This window comes from Pinus tabuliformis, chromosome 2_2, assembly GCF_031772625.1.
Source record: "Pinus tabuliformis cultivar Carrire ecotype Pingquan chromosome 2_2, CPIR1, whole genome shotgun sequence".
NCBI classification, from domain to species: domain Eukaryota; kingdom Viridiplantae; phylum Streptophyta; class Pinopsida; order Pinales; family Pinaceae; genus Pinus; species Pinus tabuliformis.
In genome coordinates, this window is record NC_142300.1 from 381,913,725 (window position 1) to 381,935,091 (window position 21,367).

Consider the following 21,367-nt stretch of genomic DNA (forward strand, 5'->3'; position numbering starts at 1 on the left):
TGATAGCCTAGATTTTCTATGGGTGTGCTCTTTGGTTTGGTCTCTATTTGGCCATAGTTTGATTTTTGTCTTCTGGTCAAAATCTTTATACATTGTGGATGACCAAACCCTTCACCAGTGACGTAGACAATGCGGTCTTTCTCTTAAGGGGGATGAACCATGAATAGTGAGGAAAAGGTTGGTGTCCACTACAAATGACATTGATCTAGTAGAGTCAGAGGGAATTTTTTCAGGTTTTGAGGTGAGTGAGTGTGTAGAGCTTGAAGCAGGATGGATAAGTGGATAAATAGATAGGCAGCATGGATAAGTGGATAAACAAATGGATCAGCAAAGGGACAACCACTACCAACACTAGGAGGCTGGGAGGTCATGCCTGGTAGCCCTGTAGGCCCACTACAACCAGTGGTAACCTGTTGCTCCACTAAGCTTCCTTGCTCCATAACCAAATGATGGAAATCCTCTAATGCAGCAGTGAGGTTGAGAGTCATGTCTGCCCCTCAAGTCCACTAGTCTGTAACAACAGGTGGTACCATTCGATTGAGGCCAGCAGAGAATCACCTTGGCTCCCGATTGTCCGGCGAGTGGACCTGAGGGGGTAGACATGACTCTCAACCTCACTACTAAGGTTGTCCATCATTAGGCGTAGGATTAAAGGATACCAACAGATTCACAGATGACGTTAGGGAGCCAAGGTGATTCTCTGCTTGCCTCAATCGAATGGTACCACCAGTTGTTATGGACTAGTGGACTTGAGGGGCAGACAAGACTCTCAACCTCACTGCTGCATTAGAGGTTGTCCGTCATTTGGTTAGGGAGCAAGACAACTTACTGGAGCAACAGGTTACCACTGGCTGTAGTGGGCCTACAGGGCTACCAGGCATGACCTCTAAGCCTCCTAGTGTTGGAAGTGCTTGTCCCTTCGCTAATCCATCTATTTATCCTCTTATCCATCCTGCCTATCTATTTATCCACTTATCCATCCTGCCTATCTATCTGGCCATTGACTTGTTTGTTGTCTAGCTTTATGTTGTTGTCTGACCTCCCAGCCTCCTAGTGTTGGTGGTCTGACTTACCTTCTATCTGACTTTACTTATATCTGAATTTACTTCTAAAGGGTGGCTCACTAAGAAAGAAGGGCCCCTTGGAGGTCTATGATATGAACAGGGGTGGATGAGGGACTGTTGTGTGTTGGAAAAACCGATTCGATGCCCATTTGAGCACGCTAGAAAATATATTTGAAAGGTTTGTAGGAAAATATTGAAATATATGTTTTCTTGAGTTAAGAATTCCATTTCACAATGTTTCTGATAGTCGGGATGGAATCATTTTCTTTGAGGTTTAGCGGGAACCCCCTAACGGGTCCTATCAGCCTCTCCTTTAGTCGAGAGCCCTTTTTGAATAATGGCAGGCTCACCCCTTATTTATATATCGCGTGGAGGTTTTTCAAGATTTCCCTCTCTCGGTGGTCGAGCGTTCGTTGCCTCACCCTCCTATTATAGCATTTTCAGGAACTTTAGTTGCTCGACTGATAAGGAGAGGATGCGCAAGTAGGTTCGACCACTAGGGAGAGGAGGCAGAGGTTTGAGTGCTCCAAATGGCGGCCTTATATTATATTGGGCGCCCTCCCGTTATAAGTGAATTTGGGGTGGCCTTTTAGTCGAGAGTTCGGCAGGCTCACCCTTACTGACTTCGATCTCTGAGAAGCAGAGCTATCAATTAGGAGGGAATGAGTCAAATGAGTCAAAGCAGAGTGTTTTATATATGTAATTACGCCATCTCGCCGAGGTGCACATCTCTATTTTATGAAGCCGCCAGAGAATAAATAGGAGGGGCATGGTTGTAGTTAGTTATATATGAGCATGTGGTAGTTATTGCCTATTCATTATCAAGAGGTACGTTAAGTGACTCGACCAATGGGAGAGGAATGAGAAGAACTAATAAGGTGCCATCGCTCTCAATATAAGGAGAGGTTAAATCTAAGGTGTGAAGTTGCTTGTCCCTCCGAGGGCAAGGGCCCTCGAACCTCATCCCTTTCCCCAGATGCGTGAATCGTTGGTAGAGTGGAATTTCATCTGAACGCCATTTGCGTGTGTTTTACGGCTACTTGAAACTCCCAAGCTGGCTACCCTACGTAGACCTAAGAAATCGCCTAAAAGGCCATTTGCGTGCATTTTACGGCTACTTGACACCAAGCCTTGTCCCCTGTGTAGACTGAATATAACCCTAATAATTTGGCCATATCAAAAAAACAATCAAGCCTTTGGTGAGGGCATATAGCTCAGATGGTAGAGCATTGGGCTCTTAACCTAATGGTCATATGTTCGAGTCCTGCTATGCCCAGCTGCCACAACTTCCGTGGGTACCCAGCTAAAAAGAAAAAAAAGAATATGATGTTGATTATTTAATTGCCAAAGCCCACAACGGCTTTAAACATTTTGCCTCCGATCACGTTAAAGTTTCGGTTTATGTGTGTCTACAATTTTGGTTCTTTTAACATTTATTCGAAGGGTTTTGGTGGTTCTTTTAACATTTATTCAAGTTCCTTATATTTTTATGTTGCATTCTCATCGGTTTATGGTTCCAGTGGTTTTCATTCAAGTAAGGCTCTTGAGATTGAGTCGTTGTTCTGGAAGAATTTTTACAAAAAGCTTGAGAATTTGAGCTCTAGTTCTCAAGCTTCTATGGTGAATCTCTATCACGCTGATGTTATAAAGTTGTTGATGGGCTCAAAATGAATCCTTTTTAAAGAGGGAGTGTTGAGGAGCCAAGACTCTTTGGTTGATTTACGGAGACAAATAGAGGATCTAACTGTTCATTATGATGAGGAAAGCTTGTTCCGAAGTGTTCCGTTGTTGATCAAACAGTTAATAGGTCCTAATATGATTACTGCTAAGGTACATCTGATGGAGAAGTGTTGCCTTCCCAAAAAGGATATCACTTATATTAATAAGTTTGGGACTTATACACTGGAGGCTATCATGATTCATGTACTGGGTTCAGTGTTCAACTGTGTACAGGATTTACCTGTTGTTAGGGTATCTACTTTGATCCAACAGCTGGAGTCTGCAGTACGAGTTCAAGCGTATCATCTCGGAATGCCGAAAGCTGTGGATCATCCCCCTAAAGGGGCAAAAAGCAAAGTCATTCAGAGTTATTATGCTATCGGGGTAGGCTTGTTAGAGCTCTTGGTTGATCGCAAATTAATAACTCTGAACACAGCAAAAATCAATATGGATGAATTCCCTGTTACCCTTAAGAAGGGTAAGGGGTTTATACCCTCAAATTGCTTTGCTATGTGCAATTTTGATCCCACTATTCTTCCGATCAAATTCAATCTGCCCATGGTTTGCGAGCCGTTACGTTGGACCTCTAAGGTAGCTCACCCTTCCACTTTAGAAGATATTGAAGGTGGATACTTAAGCGGATTCACAGGAGACATGTATAATAGGTTTCGTATCTTCACTTCTAAGAGCCATACCCATTTCTATATCAAGTTACATTCTCCAGAGCTGATGTGCAAGGCATTGAATAGAATGCAGTCGGAATGCTTTGAGATCAACCGTCATGTATTGGAGTTTATTGAGGACAATCGTGATACCTTAGAAGAGGTGGGGCTTCTTGTTCATAGAGGTCTAGCGAGGCTGAATCTACAAGAGGCATCTAACCTATTGAGGGTAAGTTACTTTAATAACGACGATGGGATTCAGGGTGTGATAAGCTCTGAGAAGCTTATGAAGGATTTCATGACGCGGGTGCAGCGAGCTTGCTATGAAGACTTTGTATTAAATCTTGCTCGTGCATACCTACGATATCAATTTTATCTGCCAGTGTTCATGGACTTCTGTGGTAGAATCTACCGTGTAGGTGTATTGCATTTTAATGAGAGAGATTTGGCTTGAAGATTGGTAGTATTTGCATCTGATGCTTTAGCTGATGCTTCAGCACCAAAAGGGGTGGAGGAGTTACTTAGAAGGTGAGTAGCAAGTGCTGCTGCATTCAAGTATAAAAAAATTCTATCTATAGATCAATCTATAGACTAGTATATCAAGAACAAGAAAGAATTGGTTGGATCATCGGACAAAAAGTTGATTGACTTCGCACAGTCCGCAAGTGACCCATTTCAGTTCATGGCGCTGATTGTGTGTAACAAAAGATTTGGTGCTATCGATAGCCTTCATGAGTTGAATGGGGTTCCAGTGACTCAAGATGCTTCTGTATCTACTTATTAGATCATGAGTTACCTATTGCTTAACCAAAAAATGGGCAGGCTCACGAATCTTCTTCCGTCTCCTTCATAGGAAATACAGGATTTGTATTTGTTTTTGAGAGAGGAGCTTTGTTTTTTCTTTCGGAAAAACTTGGATCTTTATAGTTATAAGTATGCTATCGTAGAATCTCGTTTCACAAGACAGCTTGTGAAACAACTCTTTATGCCATTGATCTATGGTAAGAGTGTGATAACCATGGCTAGGGATATTCGTGAGTTTTTTGGGTCTGGGGCATTGCTCAGTATGAAGGAATCCTACCACATTGCTCACCTTTGCCGTGAATTTTGGATAGATCAATATCCTGATATAGCCAATTTAATGAGGTTAATTAACCTAATTGGGTGGTTCTGCGCATTCTCGGAGAAACCAGTGAAATATAGTATACCGTTATTTACAACCATCTAGGATTATATGCGTAGCGAAGCAGTGAACATATTGGTGTATGATAGGGAAACCAAGAGGAAGAGACATCGGGTGACCCTCAGAGTGCCTACGCATGATAGGGATAAGTGAAAGACTCAACTGGCTACCTGTGTCAAATTTATTCATCAGAAGGATGCATTTATTGCGATGAAAGTGGTGGAGCATTTGACTGTCATGAATGCTCGTGTATATACGGTACACGATCATTTCATCACCACAGCTGATTCCATGGCAGCGGTTCCCCATATTTATACTAAAATGTTTATGGAAATGGATCATCCACTTCGGATCATCAATTCATTTATACTTCTGAATCTACACCCAACAAGAAAAGATTTGTTTAATGACTCTGACGACTGGGTGAATGAGCCTATTCCCGAAATGATTCTTAGAGAACTATTAATAGCTATGGTTCCTGAGGATAAAAAAATAGATATGGAAAAATGGGAGAAAATATTAGTTGAGATTGAGGCCTATTACGAGGTATATGTCAATACAGTGTGCGATAAAAAAAAGGTGAGGGGTTATGTTAATAAGTTGAATCAATTTCGTTCAACTCTCAAGAGCTGGGAATATCTCGATTATAACTATAGCCTCCACTATTGAGCATGAATAGAAATACAAATCCAATGAATACAATTACTGATTTCTTATTCTAGGAGTATATTATCTGTTTGAACAATATCATAGAGAGTGAACACTGCCCGAATCCATATGATGGGTTGAGGATAGCCGAACTCAAATTTAGATCACCATACCTGCGATGCGCTCACTTTGAAGTTATTTCATTGGCTATCATGCGACTTTTAATTAAGTACGCTTACCATCCTAGGTTATCCTATGGGAAAGTTATGATAGGCTATGTCATGAAAATCCCAAAAGGAGATGATGTTTCCTATAGCATTGGTTCTACTATTTCATTAAATGATTCTAATGGTCATGCTTTTCCTAATATGGGCGTCTATGAGCAGATTTGGAAATTAGCAAAGCAAAAAGCAGAGGATTATGACAAAGAGGTTCTATCAGGGTTATTCCTTCGAGTGTATTATGTTGGTAGGCTTGAAAAAGAGTCCCCTCTGAGCAATGAGGAAATTGATACCAAACTGATGGAATTAATTCATTCCGGCATAGGTGGTGGTTCACCACAAGCAGTGAAAGATATGAGTGTTAAGGAGCATCGTTATCCCGGGCATATACCAGCCCTCAAACCTACGAGTAAGGAAAGGCAGCCTTTCATTGTAGCCAATACAGAGACTGTTCTCGTCCAGAATGTTCATGTCCCTTACGCGGCGGGTTTCTTGGTTGTTAAGCCAGGTGAACCAGATTCTTCAATTTCAACAAATTTCAGTGAGGATTATGCCTTTTTCTTACCAGAATTTGAAGAAAGAAGTCATTACATGTTGACACAATTTATAGATCATTTAACTTTGGTTGCTGAGAAAAGGAAGATTCACACTGTTTACTTCCATAACTTCTCACAATTCGATGGTATTTTGTTATGCTTCTCGTGGGGATAGGTACACCATCAAACCACTTCTGAGGAACCTTAGGGTTTACGAGTTAGTGGTTTATCGGGATACTAAGGTTGTGTTACGTTTCAAAGATTCATTAACTCTGCTCCTAGGTAGTCTGGATACATTGGCTAAAACTTTATGTCCTCAATTAGGTCCTAAAGGCTCCATCTCACATGATGAGGTGCAAGTGTCGAATATTCAGAACCTTAGACCACAATTGGTATCTTATCTTGAACAGGATATTCGTCTGTTAGGTGGGGTTATGCGAAAAGCTCAAGAGATTTATTGGACTCAATTCAAAATAGATATCACCACTTGCTTGACATTGTCAAGGCTAGCTCTTAGCATTTTTCGTATGAGGTATTACGATCCAAAGAGTTGGCCTATCCATATACAAAGTTAGAATGAAGACACATGTATTCAACGTGGGTACTATGGTGGCCATGCCGATGTGTATATTCCATATGGGAAGAATTTGTACTACTATGATGTGAACTCCTTATATCCATATATCATGAAAACATGTCATATGCCGGGTGGAGTACCTGTCTGGCGTGGTGATTTCATTAGCCAAGCGCGCCCATTACAGCGCCTCTATTATAGAAGCGAAAGCGATGCGCCTTAAGCCGAAGAGCATCCTTATAAAAGAATGAATGGGAAGCAGGCCCGGTCTATATTGCGTCAGTTATATTTACTTCACTCCCCACGTACTCCTCTATTCTTATATTTGAATTATGTCTCTAAGCTTCCCCTTTAGTGCCTCATAACACTTATTTCCTCTCGACTATAGTTGAATGGAAGTTTCATTTCCTAAGTCTCAAATAATGTCTTTTATTGAGTCCCCATAGCCCTACATAGTCTGCCCAGAGGGACAGAGAAGTACGGTGATTGGATTCGAGAGAGCGTAATTACATATATAATATATCTCATGAATGCAACCTCTTACTTCTTGGCTTGGTCGGAAATGAATGATATATCTCATGTGTTTCTCAAGCCAAGCCAATAGAAAGAGGAGAGGCTGGTGGCACCCCCAACTAGATCATGCTCTATCTGCTGCTCCCTCATCCATTGATACTGGTTTCCTAACTAACTATAGGTAGGTTCGACGTTTTAGCCCAGGAACCTATTTCCCCCCCTAATTGGATTTTTGTTGCCCCATCCCCAATGCATTGAGAAGGAAAGGATAGGCGATGGTCCAGATGGATGGTACTTCTTTGCAAATGAGCTACCCTCGGTCGAGTTGCTAAGACAAGAAAACAGGAGGGAGTGAACTGAGCCCAACCGGGGGTGTAGGCGGCCGCCGCTTACCCACCTTCTGTTAGCAGGATATTCATGTTAGCTCCGATGCGACCTTCCGATTGAACTATCTCGAGGACTTGAACTCATTCCCGATGGTTTATTGAACTCCCTCAATTGGTTCAGCCCAACATCTTCATCTTGACAATCAACTCTAGTGACCTGTCCTCACCCCCAGTAAGGAACCTCATTAACTCGTTACTTTTTTCTGGTTGAACTACTCTAGTTGTATGGGCTGGCAAGGATGGATGGTCCGGGATGCTAATAAACTACTGGTTCAACCTTCACCCCCTCTCGTAGCCGATGGAGCTCTTTCGCTGAAGGAAATGGGCTAGCACTGCCTCCCTTCCTTGGAGATGGGCTAGCACTGCCTTCCTTCCCGATAGAAACTTTATTTCCTGGGGATGAAGGCTGGGCACCCGGCATTACCTGTCCTCAGGATGGGGCCAGAAACTCTTGTTAGGTTATCACGTAGATAACCTGGCCGATTCGGTTGAGTCTTACCTTCCCTTAAACTGCAATCCAATAATAGCTAGTCGTTTACTTCCTTCCGGCTAAACGAACCGGAGCCCAACCAACACTATCTCTTCTCATTCTATCCCAGCCACGAAGCATGTTTGTTGGTTTAAAGCTCTCCATCATGGCACACTTTTCATATCATATCAGTGATCCTGCAGAACTCGTTTATCCCTCAATGAAATGCACCCAGGGACAACCCACCCACTTCCAGTTTCAATTCCATTTAGAGAACTAGAGGCAAGAGTGACAGGTTAAGGTGCACAAGAGAAGAGAGCTTGTAGGCCATGCAAATGACCCCACTTAATTCCCATTTGTCCATAATCACCACTTTGCTAAACATCCTTTCGGGGTTGAGAATCAGTTGATGACCCAATAGTAGAATCAGAGTAAGGGAGAACGTAAACATTAGTGGAACAGGCAGCGATGATAACAAAGGCTTCAGTTCCAAGTGTAGTTTAGGGTCCTTCCATTCTATAGCCCATGTAACATCTAGTTAATTAAGTGAACTAGTCAAGTAGAGAAGCAAAACTAGGAACGCAGGCATAGGTAGCTAGAGCAATGCCAGTTGTGTTCGTTGACCCAGTAGATCCTGCAAATGGTGCAGTTCTTTCTGTTGATCCAGTAGATCCACCAGCATGGGCAGAGGCACCAACGGAACCAAGAGCAAAGGAACAACCAGCAGAAAGAAAGGCAGATCGAGATTGGAACCTGGCAGCGTAGATAAAGGCAAAGACAAATATAAAGGTTGCTAGAGAGGCAAGAAAGTAGGCAAGGGTAGTAGGAGCAGGACCGAATTTATATGTAGAATCACCAGTAGAAAAGCCTATTTAAGGAGCACCCGTCCCAGGCAAAGTATCAGGCATGGATCCATAGTAATGCACACATACCGAGACAAGTAGAAATCAGATTTGGATAATCATTTATAGGGATAGTTCGACTGAACTACTACGGTGAATAGACATCGTTCAGAAAGCTTAGTTGGTATGGGATCTTAACGTAATAGAGATAGGGCATAATTACGTATATAACAACATGACTAAGCTATTTATCAGTGACTTGATGATGGCATCAGATGAGTGCATACATAGAGAGCATTCGACTGAGCTAGGTTGCTTATAACGAGAAAAGAGAAAGCGTTCAGTAGGTTGATCAATCACTTTTTTATGACACGTAGTAATTCGATCATGCATGCGTAAAGAGGGCACTACACATTAGGTTGTGCATACGGTTAGATCATTGGTTGGATGGCTTTTGGGTGGGTGATTTCTAGAGGGACAATTGGAGGTCGGACTTGGTCAGCTGGTAATGCATTATGGGTGATACAAATATAGAGCAATTGTACTGAACCACCCTTTAGAAGTAAAGTCAGATAGAAGGTAAGTAAGACCACCAACACTAGGAGGCTGGGAGGTCAGACACCAACATAAAGCTAGACAACAAACAAGTCAGTGGCCAGATAGATAGGTAGGATGGATAAGTAGATAAATAGATGGATCAGCAAAGGGACAACCACTACCAACACTAGGAGGTTAGGAGGTCATGCCTGGTAGCCCTGTAGGCCCACTACAGCCAGTGGTAACTTGCTGCTCCAGTACACTACCTTGCTCCCTAACCAAATGATGGAAAACCTCTAATGCAGCAGTGAGGTTAAGAGTCATGTCTACCCCTCAGGTCCTCTAGTCCATAACAACTGGTGGTACCATTCGATTGCGGCAAGCAGAGAATCACCTTGGCTCCCTAATGTCATATGTGAATCTGTTGGTATCCATTAATCCTACGCCTAATGATGGACAGCCTCAGAAGTGAGGTTGAGAGTCATGTCTGCCCCCTCAGGCCCACTCGCCGGACAATCGGGTGGTACCATTCTGGTGAGGCAAGGTAGTCCCCTGGCTCCCTAACATCCGCCTAACCTAACATCTGCCTAACCTGTGATGGTATCCTAGATAGATCAGACACCCCGTATATGGAAGTCACACCCAATATATGGGCTGGTAGCCCTTGTTGGCCAACTCATTCGTCACCAGATCAACCGAATATGTGGAGCCAAACAGGGGCTACTAGCCCATATTTCTATTGGCCCTAAGCTTAACTAATTGTTATAGACATTTTTGTGCCTTACAACATTGAGCATGAAATGCCCATAATCTAAGGGACCCAAAGTCCCTAAACATGTTGTTCCTACCCCTAGAGGAACAAGGCTAACTAACCACAACAATTCACGGAAGTTCTCCACCTGAAACCACTCAAAAACAAGTCAATTCAGGATCATGTCAACTGCTCCACTGAGCATCTGCACTGAATGTCAACTGCTCCACTGTCTACCTGCGTTGAATGTCAACTCCAACAAAGGCTACCTGCGCTGAGCGAGTTTGGACAAGTGGCAGGCTCATTCCTCAAGGTGTCAATGCTCAGGAAGCTTCCAAAATGACACTTGCCTCAGGGAATTCGACTAGTGATGAGTAAGAGGTTCCAAATCTCCAAGTGGAAGCAAGAACCTCCAAGTGGACTCAAGAACTGAGAGAGGGAGAGGACACTAGTCAGATCTCAAGCTGACTCATCCTCTCTCCAAAATAACTATATATAGATCTCTCCTCCATGAGATCTAGAGGCTAGAATTTTGTTATTGCAAAGGATTGTTGTTGGTTTGAGACTGGAAACATTGGGTGCTTAATGCTTTGAAGGGAGCTGAAGAAGGAATTCCATTCTACTGGGAAGGAGATGCTGGATTGGAGCCCACTGGGTTGTATCTCTTCCTGAACCTTGTTATCAATCAATAAATCTATCTTGGTTTTCCGCTATATACTGGTGTATTTGTATGATTGCATTAGTATATTTGATTTACTTCTAATCCTGAATCATTTATGAATATGAATATTTGCCTTTGTGTTGTGTTCTTCTCTTGTCGCAAGTAGCTGTTCTCTTGTCACAGGTAGTTGTTCTCTTGTGAGCTCGTGGGAATCAAGTAGTTGTTCTCTTGAGCAAGCGAGGAGGCAAGTAGCTGTGAACACCCAAAGGGAAGAGGATCTATATCGAGGGACAAACAGAAGACAACGGTAAGTCTATCAATCTCCCCTCTTTCATATTTCATAAAGGAAGAAACCAGAATAGTTGTATCTGTTTGTTGCTAAGGCTCTGTCACACCTTAGGTGTATAGGATCGTCCTGCATAGGCATTTTTCCCCACAACAAATTGGCGACTCCGCTGGGAAGATTGATTTAGTCATTTTATTTGTGTTTACATCATTTTTTGCTTCATAGACTCAATAGCAATAATCGAACTGCTTCGGCAAAGTAGGCTGTTGCTGCCTTGATCCTTCACTAGATTTTGTCTATGATCTGAACAATGGATTCACAAATGACTTGGTGATACTTTGTGATAGTCTTTAATACCCTCTCAAAGCATCCCTTTGTTTATACCTTGCTTGTGTTTCTGATTTCGCTTGAAACAGTTGATTTTTGAGCATTTTATGACCCAAAACCCAGGGGAAACGAGAGTTTCTCCTTCAGCGCAACTGCTGTGAAGGCAGTCTGCATTTCAACGCAGGTCCCGTGAGGGCTACCTGCGTTGAATTTCAAATCCTCAATGTTGAGGTTGCGCTGAACCAGTTTGGCTTTGTGCAGCTGGGGTTCTTTGCTATCTGTTGCCCTGTTTTGATCTCTGTTTTTGCAGCCTTTAACCAGCATAGGTACCAGTCTGATAACTGCTTTTATTTGCTTAGATTCTGCCTCCTTTTGTACAAAAATACTGTAAGTGTTTTTATGTGTTTGTGGTGTCATTTACAGTTTTCCTTTGCATGAGTAAAGTAGTCATCCTGTAGCCTTTGATTCAGATCTGATTGATTGTGATCTTAGGAGAGAGTTCATTGGCTGTTTACAATTGATTATCATTTGCTTTTGCTTATTGGTTTGAGTTTGTCTCTTTTAAGTGTCGAAACAAGTATTCCTTTCGAAAGTCGCAAAGTGATTGTAATCTCTTCTACCCTTGTTGTTTTCGAAAAAGTGAACTTGTTTGTATCTGTCATTTAAAAGCAAATTCAAAGTTGTACAAAAAGCTTTCTTTGTAGGCATCTATACTAAGAAAGTGGAAAACAAAAACCTGCATTGTGCATTTGCATTTTTGATAAGTTTGCATGATTGATTTAGGAAAGAGTGCATTAGAGTGTGCTGATTTCTCTTTGAGAAAAGATAGTGTCTTTCTTTTCCCTTAGTAGCTAGGATTTTCAAAGTTGAAAAGATTATAAAGCTTGCTTATCATCTTAGACTGCATTTAGGAATTTCTATCATACATCTCGTGGTGAACCTTGAAAGGCAAACTCTAAAAATATCAACATAAAATAAACTGAATGAACCTAACAATGCTTTGTAACATAACACACAACATAGAGGTCTAGGCTATAGATGTGTTCCGGCGTTGTTAAGCCTAGTGACTGTCGATCTCATGGAAGGTGGGTGATTCCTCCTGAGGGACGATAGTGCTAGTACGGATTGTGCTCCCACGTACCATCGCGTATATATTGGGAGACCCCTATAGGCATATATCCTTTATCCTTAGGAAGCCGTGTCGGCCGCCCTACTGATCGCAATGCAGTGAACACAGCATTCACGAAGATCGACCGCCCGTACCTTAAAAAGTATTCTGCGGTTTTGCGAAAAGTTTGGCACACCCTCTGCCTAGATCTCCAGAGCAGTTCCTTTTGGCCTTTTTCAGACTCTATAACAGAAAAAGTCCATCCAAGCATTTGTCACTTCGGGCTCGTTAAAACATCGAAGGAGACTAGAGTCATCTTTAGCTTTTTCTCGACTCTTTAAAAGTGAGAAAGCAAGTTGTGTCTAAAGCGTCGTTAACAATTTATTTTAAACGGAACAATCATCCTTTATTCCCGTGTTGATCTTTAGGTTGAAAAGATGGAGCACACCAACCAAGGAATTCCTCTTGGTGGAAATCCTAGTCCCTTCTCCTCTTGGGGAGATGTTGGTGCGCCCCACATGGCCACATTGTCGCTTCCAGGACTGACAATTGGCCTACCAGTCTGGCTCTTTTCAACCAATGTCGTTCAGAATACCACCATTCCTGAACAATCGAGTCAACAGTCAGATCAGACAAGAGTTGCCTCCCAGCCTTCCACTTCATCTTCCTCCCCTCCTTCCTCTTCGCTTGACGGAACTGGTCGAACAAAAAACCGGGTTCCTAAGGAGAAGAAGGAGAAGAAGAAGAAAGAAAAGAAGAAGAAGGAGCCTAAGGCGACTGGGGGCAAACAAATGTCATCTAACAAAAATCCACACACAGCAATCGTAAGGCCTAAATCGCCATGCGTCATATGCAAGGGAGACCACTTCCATAGAGATTGTCCCTGTATCCCCCGGATACTAAGGGATTGGTCGCCCCGTGTGCACAATTCGGTAGCATCGACCTCTGATAGCCATGTCGACTGCTCACCATCAACTATTGGGAGTGAAGCCCCAGGACAGAGTGGGAAATTTAAGTTTCCCTGCAGACTGTGTGAAGGCGATCACGCCATCCACCGTTGTCCCTTCTTAGACGAGGCAAAAATAGTTCTGGAAGATCACCCGATTTTACGAGCGCATCTCCCTCCTGGATATCAAAGACTCCTGCCAAGTCCCTCACTAGTTGAGAACCCGGCCGACCCGCCTAGGTGGTCAGCCGAAGCACCTGTCATTGAAGATGAACCGTCTGAATCCTTACCTGACGAAATTCTAAAGGTTGAAACGGCAGTTGACCTGGTTTTTCCTTCAGAGGATCTATCTTCGAATGACACCATCACAGAGGAGAATAAAGACGACACCGTCCAGATTCTCTTCATCAGCACTGACTCTGATGATCAAGGGGGAAATGCCACCATTCCTTTATCGCAGGAAGGAAGTTCATCAGAGCGCTATCCGGCCGTATACTCGATCCCACCACCAAGCAACCTAGTTGTGTCCTTCGACTAGAACCAACTAGGCAGACCCCGCTTGCCAGCTAGCATACCATTCAGAATTATTGTTCAAATATACAGAATGGTAATGGCTAGCACTACCATTGATGAGGGGGCATCTGTGAGTATCCTTTCCTCTATTGCTTGGAAAGCGCTTGGTTCGCCAGCGCTTTTACCTGAGATGAGGAATCTATCAGGTTTTGATAAAGGAACCAGTCGCCCTTTAGGGATCCTCCCCAATGTGCCTATAACATTGAAAGGGAAGACCGTTCAAATGAATGTGATGGTCATTCAAGGACCCTTGGATTATAACCTACTCCTTGGACGAGACTATATATATTGCATGGGAGCTATAGTCTCCTCACTCTTTAGAGTAATGTGTTTTCCGCATGAAGGAAGAATGGTCAAGCTCGTAGACCAACTTTCGTTTCCCGGATCACGCATCGCAAATAGTCATGTACCATCCCTAAATGGTCTATTCACGCAAGAAATGTCTCAACCCACGGTCCGTCCTCCTGATGAGTGCGAGTAATCCAGGAGGATATGACTGGAACCCAGGGGGCATGCTTCCTGGCCTGCTTCGGCAGGGAAACTTTGGGTATAGAGTAGGTTTCCGAGGGAGAATATGACTAGTTTGTACCCCGTCCATAGAGGAAGAGGGGTTATTCTAGAATAGGATTCTTTTGTCAAAGTTACCTGTTTAGCGCCAGAGTCATTCACCCTTGTCTATTTCGGTAGACATTGCCGAGGAAGTGTTTTGTTTGAAAGAGTAACGAGACAATCTTTGGGTAACCTGAAAGAGGTAAGCCTCTCTCTTTAAAACAATTGTTTTGAAGGAAAAGAAGTAGAGGTAACCTTGAAATCGTACTTTATACCTGGGGGCATGCAAACCTTTTGGAGTGTTAGCAAGGGACGGCTATTTATTTTTTAAATTTTTAGGACCTCTAACCCTTTAAACTCGTAGGATTAGTCGTTTCCAAACTTGCATAAAGAAAGGATAAGGAGCAAAGCTTAGTGAGATGAAGCTCCATAAAAAATAGAATCTTGATGAGACACTCTTATCTTATGACTGGGTAATCGAGCAGTTTTAGCATAAAGTTCATGCTCGTTAAAAAATAAACGCAAAATCGAGCAGTTTTAACGCGGAATTTATGCTCGTTAAAAAATAGAAAAGCGATTGTGAGCAAGCTTTCCCCTAGAGTTCAAGCTCATCCAGAAAAAATGAACCGGTAAATAACCACTGTGATCCTAAATTTATCAGCCATTAAAGCCTTGGTCGTGTCTGCACCTGCCACCTCCACTTTTCATTTGGCCAATCGTTCACCTCCATATGATTGTTTACCCATTTTGAGGAATAGCTGCGAAGAGTGATTTCACCTAGCCATCCTTGTGACACTGCCATGATTGGAAAATTCCAACATGTACCTGGAATCAACTGCTACCCCTGTTCATCACTCGTTCCTCAAAAGACGAGTCTTCTTTAAGCTCTTTTCAATTGACTCGTAAAATATGAAAAGATTGCCGAGTTTTGGCCTTCCAGCTCGTTAAAGCAACCGGAAAAGCTATCCCTCCTCTAGATTTTAATCTTTTTGGACCTGAGGGATTATTGCACAAAAAGATCGAGCGCTTGTTTTGTTCGGCTCGTTAAAACTATCGAAAACTCATCCCTTCTATATTGTTTTATACTTTTTCGGACTTAAGGGATTAGATGACGAAAAAGGAATTTTGGAGTTGACTTTATGTACCTTTTCAGACTCTCTAAAAATGAAAAGGACCGAGTTATCCTTGTCGTTAGACTCGTTAAAATCACTAAATAGTGACAAACTTGTCTTTAGACGAGAACGAGTTTCACTATCGCTAGGCTCGTTAAAACATAGCGATGGGCTTGCCCGAAGGGTAGGTTATAGAAAAAGCATATGTTATCCTCCTCAAGCTTGACAGAAATAAAGCGGTACTGGTCAGCAATGATTGGGGAAAAATTGGGAGAAACTAAAGAAAACTTTGATGGTAGCAGGTCGCTCTTGAACATGACACTTTTCCTCCGTACCGCATTCGGGTTGGGTTGTTTCATTCACCGGTCACATCACCATGGTCTCGCCATACCATCCATATTTGGGGTAATGCTACCGATCCATCACATCAGTGTCGCCATATGTTCAAGAGAAGTCGTTCAAAAAGAGTCAACCGGGTCCCATCCACTGCCATACATTATCCTTCATCCATTCATGACCGCCACCCTGAATCATATGTCACAGATCATTTTCACCTCCATTAAAATCATTAGCTCCGTTCCGTGTCACTGATGTGGGATTCATTAAGGCCCTCCTTTGACGGATTTCTTCTTGTCGACATCAGCTCATTATCCAAGAAGTTGATCTAGGAACAACCCCTTCAGTACTTTGAAGCTTGCATGCCTCAATGGCAAGTTTCTCACTTCTGGCGACAGGTATACATCAATGACCTTCGACCAGAAGATTTTGCGTGGTGTTTGACGCCAAGTCCTTTATTCACACCACGTGAATTGTACTGCAGTACCTTGAGGGTCATTATCATTATCGGTGATTCCTCTCGCGCTTGTTAACGGTTTACATCATTGACCGGTAATCAAGTGATGTCTTTCCATGTTCGACTTCAGCACAATTCTCACATGGATCGACTTGTACTTAGAGTGAAGATCGAACGAGTTTGAAGACCCCGGATCTAGTTTCATCCATCCGGGCTGCGATATATATTCAGGAAAGATAAAGACATTTGACATGTACATCATTGCAGCAGATGATCATCCTACTCAAAGGATGATAATTTCGCCAAAATTATCAGTCTACCATCAGACGATCGTCTGTTCTATGTACAAAAAATGAATTTATAAAGCTGAGCATGGGAATGCCCGCCTCAGCTAGATCATGAAAGTAGTATGAATCATAATGTATTGTATTGTATCTTATTACAGGTCTCCTCCCAGCAAATGGATGAACTTCGGACCCTCCTGGATAAAGCATTTCACCCGATAAACGACCTCATACTTTAGGGGGCAACTGTTATAGACATTTTTGTGCCTTATAGCATTGAGCATGAAATGTCCATAATATAAGGGATCCAAAGTCCCTAAACATGTTGTTCCTACCCCTAGAGGAACAAGGCTAACTAACCACAACAATTCACAGAAGTTCTCCGCCTGAAACCACTCAAAAACAAGTCAATTCAGGATCATGTCAACTGCTCCACTGAGCATCTGCGCTGCATGTCAACTGCTCCACTATCTACCTGCGTTGAATGTCAACTCCAACAAAGGCTACGTGCGCTGAGCGAGTTTGGACAAGTGGCAGGCTCATTCCTCAAGGTGTCAATGCTCAGGAAGCTTCCAAAATGACACTTGCCTCAGGGAATTCGACTAGTGATGAGTAAGAGGTTCCAAATCTCCAAGTGGAAGCAAGAACCTCCAAGTGGACTCAAGAACTGAGAGAGGGAGAGGACACTAGTCAGATCTCAAGCTGACTCATCCTCTCTCCAAAATAACTATATATAGATCTCTCCTCCATGAGATCTAGAGGCTGGAATTTTGTTATTGCAAAGAATTGTTGTTGGTTTGAGACTGGAAACATTGGGTGCTTAATGCTTTGAAGGGAGCTGAAGAAGGAATTCCATTCTGCTGGGAAGGAGATGCTGGATTGGAGCCCTCTGGGTTGTATCTCTTCCTGAACCTTGTTATCAATCAATAAAGCTATCTTGGTTTTCGCCTATATACTGGTGTATTTGTATGATTGCATTAGTATATTTGATTTACTTCTAATCCTGAATCATTTATGAATATGAATATTTGCCTTTATGTTGTGTTCTTCTCTTGTCGCAAGTAGCTGTTCTCTTGTCATAGGTAGCTGCTCTCTTGTGATCTCGTGGGAATCAAGTAGTTGTTCTCTTGAGCAAGCGAGGAGGCAAGTAGCTGTGAACACCCAAAGGGAAGAGGATCTAGATCGAGGGACAAATGGAAGACAATGGTAAGTCTATCAATCTCCCCTCTTTCATATTTCATAAAGGAAGAAACCAGAATATGTATCTGTTTGTTGCTAAGGGTCTGTCACACCTTAGGTGGATAGGATCGTCCTGCATAGGAATTTTTCCCCACAACAATAATGTGGTTAGGCAGCCTTACTCGAGGAAAAACGGTTGCCACCCGTCTGGTGACGAACGAGTGGGCCAACAGGGGCTACCAGCCCATATATTAGGTGTGACTTCCATATATGGGGTGTCCCACCTCTCTAGGATACCATCACAGGTTAGGCGGATGTTAGGTTAGGAAGATGCTAGGGAGCCGGGGGACTGCCTTGCCTCACCAGAATGATACCACCCAATTGTCCGGTGAGTGAGCCCGAGGGGGTAAACATGACTCTCAACCTCACTGCTGAGGCTGTCCATCATCAGGCGTATGATTAACGGATACCAATATATTCACAAATGACGTTAGGTAGCCAAGGTGATTCTCTGCTTGCCTCAATCAAATGGTACCACCAGTTGCTACGGACTAGTGGACCTAAGGGGCAGACATGAATCTCAACCTCACTATTGCATTAGAGGCTATCCATCATTTGGTTAGGGAGCAAGGCAGCTTACTGGAGCAACAGGTTACCACTGGCTGTAGTGGGTCTACAGAGCTACCAGGCATGACCTCCCAGCCTCCTAGTGTTGGTAGTGGTTGTCCCTTTGCTGATCCATCTATTTATCTGCTTATCCATCCTACCTATCTATTTATCCGCTCATCAATCCTACCTATCTATTTGGCCACTAACATGTTTGTTGTGAGCTTGGTGATGTTTCAGAATGTTCTTGATTGATAGCCCACATCCTTCGAGAGAGGGCCCCCTTCACTCATACCCGACAGATAATATATGGCCTTGGAGATTCTCATATATAATGCCAGTTACCCCACCTATACCTTACGGGGCGGCTTCCAGTGCATACGCTTATGGCTACTTCAGCAACACCGTCGGGGGCAGGCAAGAAGTTCGGGTAGACCAGATATTCGAAAAGCTTCTTATTCGCCATTTTCATTTAGAATATCGTTTTGATTCGGTCGGACCAATGGTAACTCATCGCGGGTACTCAAAATGATTTCTTATTACGGAATATTGGTACGAAGTCGCTTGTCCGCATCGGGCAAGGCATTTCATGAAGTTTCTCTATAATGAATTGGTGAGCCACCCTTTAGAAGTAAAGTCAGATAGACGTAAAGTCAAATAGAAGGTAAGTCATACCACCAACACTAGGAGGTTGGGAGGTCAGACACCAACATAAAGCTAGACAATAAACAAGTCAGTGGCCAGATAGATAAGCAGGATGGATAAGCAGATAAATAGATGGATCAGCAAAGGGACAACCAATACCAACACTAGGAGGCTAGGAGATCATGCCTGGTAGCCCTGTAGGCGCACTACAGCTAGTGGTAACCTATTGCTCCAGTAAGCTGCCTTGCTCCCTAACCAAATGATGGACAACCTCTAATGTAGCAGTGAGGTTGAGAGTCATGCCCACTACAGCGAGTGGTAACCTGTTGCTCCAGTAAGTTGCCTTGCTCCCTAACCAAATGATGGACAAACAAACAAGCTCAGGCACTGTTCTCCCAGTCCATATCTCTGTTGGCCCTAAGCTTAACTAATGTGATTAGGCAGCCTTACTGGAGGAAAAAAGGTTGCCACCCATCTAGTGACGAACGAGTGGGCCAACAGGGGCTACCTGCCCATATATTGGGTGTGACTTCCATATATGGGGTGTCCCATCTCTCTAGGATACCATCACAGGTTAGGTGGATCTTAACAGCTCAGGGTTGCTGCTTTTGGTTATTAAGCCGGAATAATAGCTAGGATTGATTCCTCTTGATGCCCATCTCTTGTATTAGGGCTTAGGTACTACCTAATCTGTCTCACCCGGTAGGGGGGGTGCAATTCTAATCTAGTTAAGATCCTGATCTAGCTAATATGTGTAGTGATGGAGGATCCTTTCGGGTATGTTACAGGAACCAGACAACCACATTTTTGGTGAGTTGTTCCTGTATAAGAGGTCTGGTCTATATGGAGCATTGAATGGTACATTAGGTTTTCTTTACACCTAATCTTGCATCTTTATAGGTTTTTTTAGTTTCAGGATCTTACTAATAAGTAAGTGATCGGGTGCCCAATCTATGCTCCTCTCCTAATCTATATATGGATATCTTATGAAGGGAGGGTTGTAGTGGGCCTACAGGGCTACCAAGCATGACCTCCCAGCCTCCTAGTGTTGGTAGTGGTTGTCCCTTTGCTGATCCATCTATTTATCCACTTATCCATCCTGCCTATCTATTTATCTGCTTATCCATCTTGCCTATCTATCTGGCCACTGACTTGTTTATTGTCTAGCTTTATGTTGGTGTCTAACCTCCTAGCCTCCTAGTGTTGGTGGTCTGACTTACCTTCTATCTGACTTTATTTCTATCTGACTTTACTTCTAAAGGGTGGCTCTGCCAAAAATTGAGTCGGTAGGTCTTTGGCATGCAGTAGACATCCAGCCATTTCCACCAAAGTCCTATTCTTCCTCTCTACCATTCCATTTTGTTTAGGGGTTTTTATTTTTCCCGAATGAGGGAGAAAAGGACCCACTCTTACCTTTCTTATTCCGTCATAGATATTGATCCATTCGAGAGAGATTACCCCTAACTACCTGATCTAGTTAGTAACCATTAGTGACTTAAGCAGATATGCAGGCAGGCGCAGCTATAACTGAATGGAGGGAGGCCAGTTGTGACTATTTGCCCCTTTACCCATCCATTATTTACTTACGTTAATTCCATCCGCATTCATTTTGGGCTTGGAGTTCTAGTTTCAACCACGCAGGCCTTTGGGAGAGGAGGGAGTAGTAGTGGTTTCTTTTTCCGAACATGGGATTGGGAGCAAGAGGAATTCCCTCGTTTCTGCAGCGTTCCTGCACTAGATTGCTTGTTTAGAATCGTGCAGCACAGCATGGGCCTTTATCTCTCTTGCTTTCAGGCAGCATTTGCCTCATCGCCGAAGCTCAGCTCATTAGAGTGAAAGGCAAAAATTCTTATGCTCTTTATAAAATGAACTTATCGGGTTGAAAACCTCGGCGAATAAGGAAAGTCAAAAAGTGTATCCCCAGGCCCAGGATTTTGGAATCGATCAAGTAAGATGAGAACAACCTAGATATTGGTAGCAGTATTGGGTGTAGCAATCAAGGTTGTTGGTGTTCCGATCAGAGTGGTAATCAAGTCTGGAAAACTGTACATTGGCTATTGGGATAATGAATCAGTTAGTCCTAGCATTGGCAGTAAGTGGCAAGAGATATTAGGACCTTGCTAAGCAACTAGGGCATGGCAAGTGGAAAGTTGGTAAGAGATAGATAGAAACCCACCCATTTGGTTAGACCTA

At 43.1% G+C, this 21,367-nt stretch overlaps 1 non-coding gene across 1 annotated transcript; it reads left to right on the forward strand.

The window, feature by feature from the left end:
* Nucleotides 1–2,267: 2,267 nt before the first annotated feature.
* Nucleotides 2,268–2,340, forward strand: TRNAK-CUU (transfer RNA lysine (anticodon CUU)). The gene has a single exon. It is a non-coding gene; the product is annotated as a tRNA-Lys (tRNA).
* The last annotated feature ends 19,027 nt before the right edge of the window (nucleotides 2,341–21,367 follow it).